This window comes from Chelonoidis abingdonii, chromosome 2, assembly GCF_003597395.2.
Source record: "Chelonoidis abingdonii isolate Lonesome George chromosome 2, CheloAbing_2.0, whole genome shotgun sequence".
NCBI classification, from domain to species: domain Eukaryota; kingdom Metazoa; phylum Chordata; order Testudines; family Testudinidae; genus Chelonoidis; species Chelonoidis abingdonii.
This window is the reverse complement of record NC_133770.1, coordinates 72,424,244-72,430,243: the sequence shown is the minus strand read 5'-3', so window position 1 is coordinate 72,430,243 and position 6,000 is coordinate 72,424,244. Positions and strand designations below refer to the sequence as shown.

The following is a 6,000-nucleotide window of genomic DNA, read 5'->3' as shown; positions in this document are numbered from 1 at the left end:
GGAAGATCTGGATGACCTTGTAAACTGAAGAAATAGTAACAGGATGCAATTTAATAGTGAAAAGTGCAAAGTCATGCATTTAGGGATTAATAACAAGAATAATGCATCAGTTGGAAGTAACAGAGGAGAAGGACCTCGGAGTATTGGTTGATCACAGGATGACTATGAGCCGCAAATGTGATAAGCTGTGAAAAAAGTTAATGCAGTCTTGGGATGCATCAGGCAAGGTATTTCCAGTAGATATAAGGAGGTGTTAGTACCGTTATACAAGGCACTGGTGAGACCTCATCTGGAATACTGTGTGCAGTTCTGCTCTCCCATGTTTAAGAAGGATGAATTCTTAAGAATTCACCCACGAAAGCTTATGCTCCAAAACATCCCTTAATCTATAAGGTGCCACAGAACTCTTTGTCGCTTTTTAGTCATTGTAAAACACCTTCTAGAAAAAAATCAAGTGGAGCAGACTCGGACTTCTCTTTGGTTGAGTGCAACAATACACTTATTACCAGGATGGGATCACCTGCTCCATTACTAATGTGTTATCATTCATTTGTATTTCATTTTGCATTTCACAGGTCAGAAGTTACCAGTCCTCTACAGCTCAAGAAACAGCTTAAAGCTAAACAGGTCAGCTAGTCCAGATCTCACAGAAGGATGTAATCAAAGACATTATCTCATTTTGCAGGAATGGACTGTGGGAGTGTGATGAAAGTTAAATAACAATGATTATTTGTTCCATTAGTCTTCGTAACTGAAAGTCTACCTGTCAGCAGGGGCGGACCCACAAAATTTTTATTCTTCAGAGATACTCATTGAGAACTGCCCTCTTTCAAAATTGGTACTATCTCCCATTTTTTCTCAAAGGCACTAAGGTTATAGGCCAGAGCTGGGGAAACATTTTGGCCCAAGGGCCACATCGAGGTTGTGAAATGGCATGGAGGGCCGGGTAGGGAAGGCTGTGCCTCCCCAAACAGCCTGGCCCCCACTCCCTATCAGCCCCCTCCCGCTTCCCCCCCGACTGCCCTCCTCAGAGCCCTCAACCCATCCAATCTCCCCTGCCCCTTGGCCCCTGACCGCCTCCTCCCGGGACTGCCCCCTGGGACTCCCACGCCTATCCAAGCCCCACGTTCCCCGTCCCGACACCCTCCCCGAACCTCCACCGCATCCAACTGCCCCTGTTCCCTGACTGCCCCCCAGGACCCCTTATCCAACCCCACCGCTCCCCACCCCCTTATCATGCTGTTCAGAGTGGCAGGACTGGATTATTGGAAAGCCTGTGAGGTGGGAGGCCGCAAGCCACGCAGCCCAGCAGGAGCAGCATGCCAGAGTGTTCTCTGTGCAGCAGCATGGCTGTGGGGAAGGGGGGACAGCGAGGGAGAGGCCGGGGGCTAGCCTCCCCAGCCCGGAGCTCAGGGGCCAGGCAAGACGGTTCCACGGGCCAGATGTGGCTCACAGGCTGTAGTTTGCCCACCTCTGTTATAGGCTATTCTTAGAAAATATGGCCACTTCCTCTTACTGTTCCCAGTAGGCTGCCCTGAGAGAAGTAGGTGGCCTCCTCTGCTGCAAGGAGCAGAGAGGTACGGTGACAAGCAGTATATAAGTATATATAGAGGGGTGGTAGATGATTTCTGCACAGGTGTGCACAGGGCCAGGGGGAAGCTGGAGCTTGGTGTGTGTATAGTCACAGGATGGGGAATATGGGGAGGAGGAGTGCAGGTCAAAGGGGAAAGATAGCAGTGTGGATTAAAAGGTAAAAGGCAAGGGTCTGTGTGCAGGGCAGAGGGGAACTGGATGGGGGTCTGAGTGGGCAGGACAGGGATGCATACTGGTGTCTGTGCAGGGCAAGATTGAATTAGAGCGGATGTGTGAATGTGCAGACAGGGGAGGAAGGATCTGGAGAGTACCTGTGTTCAGAGTAGGGTGGGGAGATCTGGAGCAGGGGTGTGTGTGCAAGTCAGGTGCTGCTGATATATGTGAGCATTCAGGGCAGGGAGGGGCAGTAGAGTGTCTGAATGCATGGGGCAGGGCGGATCTGCTGGGGGTGTGTAGGGCATGGCTGGGTACTGGTGTTGGTCGGTGGGAGTAAGGGTGCACTGTAGGGAGGACATGGAGGGGTGTAGGGCAGGGCAGCAGTTAGGGCTGGGAAGGTCTGGAGGGGTGCAGGGTAGGACTGGGGACAGGGTAGAGAGGGTCTGCAGGGACACAGGGCAGGACTGGGTACTGAGGGTGCAGGGCAGGGAGGACCTGGAACGGTGCAGGACAGGGCTTGGTACTGTGGGGGCAGGGAGGATTTGGAGCGGGTGTAGCGAGGACAGGGAGGGTCTGGAGAGGTGCAGACCAGGGCTGGGTACTGTGGGGGCAGGATATGGAGCGAGCACAGGGCAGGGAGCGTCTGGAGGGGGGCAGGGCAGACCAGGGCTGAGTACTGAGGGTGCAGGGAGAGGGCAGAGAGGATTTGGAGAGAGCGTAGTGAGGACAGAGAGGGTCTGGAGGGGGGCGGGGCGGGGCTAGGTACTATGGGGACACAGCAGGAGCTACAACGAGTCCCGTGCGCGCTAGACTCTGCGAGTAGCTGCAGATCCAGGGCTGTGACGCAGACGCAGCCACCTGGAACCGCCGACCACACCCGCTTCGATGCAACGTGTCACGTACGTAGCCGGGGCCGCGGAGCTCCTGGAAGCGCCGAGGAAGCCGTACTCAACAACGGGGAGGGGCGCCAAGAGGCGACGGCCGCGGAGCAGAAGAACCCGGATGATAACAGCAACACTGGCACGTTCGCCGCCTTCGGTTGCGCGGTGACGTCACGTATAGCGTGTCGCGGAACGTCCAGCCAATGGGCGGAGGAAGCGGAGAATTTCGAACTAGGAAGATTCCGGAAGCGAGGAAGGAGCCAACGGTCTAAGCGCTGGAGTCCGTTAAGGTCAGGTTCGGAGATAAACAAGAGAGCGCGCGCAAGTGAACAAGAAGCGGCAGCCGCTTACACACGGCTGCGGGCTGAGATCAGTGGCGCTGCTGCGCGGGCGGGGGTGCCCGGTATGCGGGGAAGGGCCGGTGGATGGGGCCCGATGGGGGAGGGGATTCACTTCCTGTAACCCCACGGGCAGGCCGAAGCTCTAGTCTCTGCCCGGGCCGCGTAGGGCCCGTGGGGGAAGCGGGTTGGCGAGCGAGTTAAACTCGGCCCGGGCGCGGAGACGTAGCCTGGTCGTTGTAACGTGTCCCGCCCCAACGCCTGGCCCCGGGAGTGCTTGGGAGTCGGGGCGCAGCGGGGACAGGCCGTGATGGGCGCTTGCGGCGTGCGCCAGTTGTCCCGGGTTTGGGCTCTTCCAGAGCTGCCCCGAGAAGGGAGGCGTCACGCGCTCCAAGCCCCTCTTAGATCACGGGTCTCAAACTCAAATGACCACCAGTACATTGGCCGGAGGGCTGCCTTACTGATACCTGCCCAGGCCCTTCGGCCCCCCCCCCCCACTCCATCCCCTTCCATGAGGCCCCGCCCTTTCCCTGAAATCCCCACCCTAACTCTGCCCCCTCCCTGCTCCCCAGGGGGGTGCAGGAGGGGTGTGGCAGGGTCTCAGGACAGAGTGTTGGGGTGTGGGGTGCAGCAGAGGGCTCAGGGCAGTGGGTTGGGGTGCAGGAGCGGTGTGGCAGGGGGTCTGGGAGCAGGGTGTGGCAAGGGGCTCAGGGCAGGGGGTTCGGGTGCAGGAAGGGGTCGGGGGGCAGGCTCTGGTCCAGCGCGCACCTCCCTGCCTGCCTGCCCCCATGCTGCTCTGGGAAGTAGCTTGAATGTGAGGGAGCTGAGGCACAGGGGTGTGTGTGGCTGTTGCTTCAGGCACCACCCCCAGCATCTCCCATTGGCTGGGAACCAGGAATCGCCTGAAGCATCTTCAACACACCCCTGTGCCTCTCCTTTGCCAGGTTCTGTCCACTTCCTGGAGCAGCACAGGGTCAGGGCAGTTTTTCACCCCAGATAGGACTTGAACCCACAATCTCTGACTTAAAAAGCCATTGCCTTGTCCATCAGGCGAGCCTGCCCTGCCCCCAGTGAGCGTCGGGCTAGAGCCACTCTAGGTAAATGCTGGGGGAGGGCGGGGGAGCTGCGAGGAGCTCGGGAGCCGCAAAAAATACGGCCCTCATGTTTGAGACCCCTTTCTCAGATACACGGGGGCTGCTTCATGGGGACTCCAGGCCCCTCTCTCGCTGTGGGGGTGGATATCTGGGCGCTGCGCACTGAGCCCGGCTCTGACTAGCCCAAGCCCCTTCTTATCACGCACTTGAACTAGTTTGCCCTCATTTTTTAAATAAGAAAGTAAAGGTTTTCTCCTCTCTCCCAAGACCACCACCAAATATGCTCAGTTTCACCGATCATAAGCACACTCCTCCTTTCAGTGCACAGAGCTATATGCTGCTTTTTCATTTTTACCTTATCATTCTCTTTTAGGGGTACATCTGCACTGGAAGAAAAAGGCAAAACCTTGCTACAGCAGTGAGTCTAGAGCACAGGTCAACAGGCTTGGGTTTGCACTCTGGCGCTAAAAATAGCAATGTTCCAGCTCTGGCATCAGACCCATTCACTTTGCTGGGTTTTGGAGGCCAAGCAGGAACATCTACACTGTTATTTTTAGTGTCAAAGTCTGTAAACCCAGTCTCTGAAGCTACAGCCAGTGGGATTTTTTCAATATAGATGTACCCCTAGGGTACCCGTGGGGGGGGTCTCAATCCTGAACATTTACACTGCAATTAAACAACCCCTTAGCACAATGGTCTCCAAACTTTTTACATTGTGCTTCGCCCTTACCTGTAATGGGATCTGTCTGCATCCCCCACCCCCAGGAGCTGCAGTCAGGGCTGACAGCAGGTCTGCAGCCTGAGGCTGGGGCCCCGAGTGAAGCTGCACTCACGGCCAGAGGCTGAGGCTGGGGCTGGGAGCAGGGCTGCAGTCAGGTGCGGAGACTAAGCCCAGAAGCTGGAGGTAGAGTAGGGCTGGGAGATGCCCCCCCCCACCCTGCCGTGAGGGCTGGCCTGGGCTCCCCAGGCCCCTTCTCTATCTCCCCCGAATGTTGCTCTGTGCCCCCACAGTTTGGGGACCACTGCCTTAGCCTGAGCTCCATGAACCTGAATTTAGCTGACCTGGACCAGCTGCAGGTGTTTAATTGCAGCATAGACATACCTTTAGAGTCCGTGGAAGAACACTCATGAGTAGAGAGGGGCAAAGCTTTTGGAACAAATAATTTATTTGGTTAAAAGTGCTGTTTCAGTTGCCCCAGTACTATCCATGACTTTAATACTAATAGTTTGGACACCCCCACCCCAATTTTTTAACTTTTTTATTGGTTGAGGGGTGGTTAGAATCACAGGAGGATTCTGTCCAGAGGAGGAAATGCTGTCTCCTATCACTTTTAGCCCCATGGTTAGGGAAACTCATCCAGTATGTGGGAGACCAAGATTTGTTTCCCCCTCTCCCTGATGTGAAGTAGGAACATAGGTCTCACAACTTTCAAGTGAATGTTCTAACCACCAGACTATCCTCATACTCTAATTCAATGGCTATTCAAGTCATCACTACTGCCTCTTCCTCGATTGTGAATCTAGCCCTTTAAATATGCACAGAAACAAAATATTTCAGGTTGAGTAAAATGCTTAGTTCAATCAGGAATTACTTTGTCGATTTACCAAAAATTTTGGATTTTTTCCAGTTTTGGTTCAACCCAAACTGATTTTTATTCAACTTTTTTGACCTGTCATTAACTGAAAAATCATTTATTTGAAGAGCTGTACTCTTGAGCTCCCCCAGAACAGTTCCTGAAAAATGTAATGGACCATCAACAAAACAGTTAAGTTGACTGTACACAACTGAGAAAGTAAATAAGGAGGTGAACAAGAACTAGGGAACACCAAATGAAAATAAGAGGCAGCAGGTTTAAAAACAAACAAAAGGAACACAGTCACACAACACACAGTCAACCTTTGGAGCTCCTTGCCAGAGGATGTTGTGAAGGCCAAGAC

At 54.3% G+C, this 6,000-nt stretch overlaps 1 protein-coding gene across 1 annotated transcript in view; it reads left to right on the top strand.

The window, feature by feature from the left end:
• Positions 1–2,098: 2,098 nt before the first annotated feature.
• The window catches only part of SGO1 (shugoshin 1), a 33,217-nt gene continuing 29,315 nt past the window's right edge, over positions 2,099–6,000 (top strand). Inside the window, exon 1 of the mRNA XM_032765966.2 lies at positions 2,099–2,920. The gene's annotated coding sequence lies outside the window, so the exon portion shown is untranslated. The remainder of the gene's footprint in view (positions 2,921–6,000) is intronic.